The following is a 1400-nucleotide window of genomic DNA, read 5'->3' as shown; positions in this document are numbered from 1 at the left end:
CCCCTTGTCAGGAAATCATTAAAAATGTTATCTCTTCCTCTTGTGAGTTCCTTGAGTCTCTGTTCCTTTCACCTCTCTCTCCACAGTGGCTTCTGGAGAAGGCTGCAGGATACATGACCTGAACCAAAGCCAACAGAGTAGCTGAGACTCCCTTCTAAATACAAATACTATTATTCTTTAAATCCAACCCTTTGGTCCCATCGTTTATCAGCTCTCAGTGGGACAGTGGCTACACTCCGATTTCAGCTCAGGCAGGCCGAGCTCTAGAAATAGCTTCTTGCTACCTAAGTGAAGCTCTGCTTACTAACGAAAATATCAGAGGGAATGACAAAATTGTTTGGGCAGATGAAGGAACATGTGTTTGACCCTGACCAAATTCTCCATCTTTGGGTAATCCCTCCCTCTCCTGTCACTCAGGAAGTGTCCACAGCTGGTTATTGTAGACCTTCCCTCCACCTCCTAGCAGCTCTGTGTCTTAAATTTCAGTGACATTATTCATGCAGCAGCATGCTGGGCACGTGTCACTCTTATCTTCAGGGGTTTGAATTCCTCTGGTGAGGTGCAATAAGGCAGAGGTGAATCAGGCTCCAAAACTATAAATGCTCTTTGCTCAGGATTAACCTGATATGTTTGTCATATCAGCTCTATTTTGCCTGTTGCCGTGTACTTGGGGCAGCATTACACCTATTCATACCCACAAGTTAATAAGGGACAGACCAGGATCTTGGCTCTGGTGCTGGTTTGAGACTGGAGCGTCTGCTCCCTTGGGGAAAGATGGGAAGGGCTGAGGCCACCTGCCCGATCCCCTTGGGGAGGCAGATGTCGGCAGCGGCACTGGGCTCAGCGGCAGACGTGCCGCGTCCTTCCATCACCAGAGGCATCGAGGAGGCCCAAGACCCAGCAAAAAGGGTGCAGCTTAGTTGCAAAAAGAAAACCCCGAGGCGAAGCTCAGGGGCTCCTTTCAGTGCAGTCCTCCACCACGTCGTCCCCTCTCCGGGCTCGCCCCGCGTGCCCAGCCAGCAATGCCGCTCTCCTCCTCACAAAGTCCCCAGCCCAAAGAATCGCCTCAACTCTCCTTTGCCGCTTGCCGGGGAGAGGTGCCAGGTAGCAGGGGAGCCTGCCGCCCTGCGAAGGAGAGGGGAGCGCCCTGCCACTGGTTCCGCAATGGGGACAGCGTGCCTGGCTTCACACCCGCGCCTGTCCCCGCTGGTAACCTCAGCGACAGCACCGCCACCGGCACATGTGCCACAAGGGTCCTTTCCAGCTGTAAAATTTCCCGGGAGGCACCAGGGGCAGCAATAGTCACCGAATCTGTTGCAACACCCGGGATTTTGCCAGCCCCACGCCCTCTCACGGGCTGCCCATTGGCGCCCGGCCCGCAGCAAGGACACCGGCTCGCC

The sequence above is a fragment of the Gavia stellata genome, chromosome 3 (genome assembly GCF_030936135.1).
Source record: "Gavia stellata isolate bGavSte3 chromosome 3, bGavSte3.hap2, whole genome shotgun sequence".
Lineage (NCBI taxonomy): Eukaryota > Metazoa > Chordata > Aves > Gaviiformes > Gaviidae > Gavia > Gavia stellata.
This window is presented reverse-complemented; position numbering follows the sequence as displayed.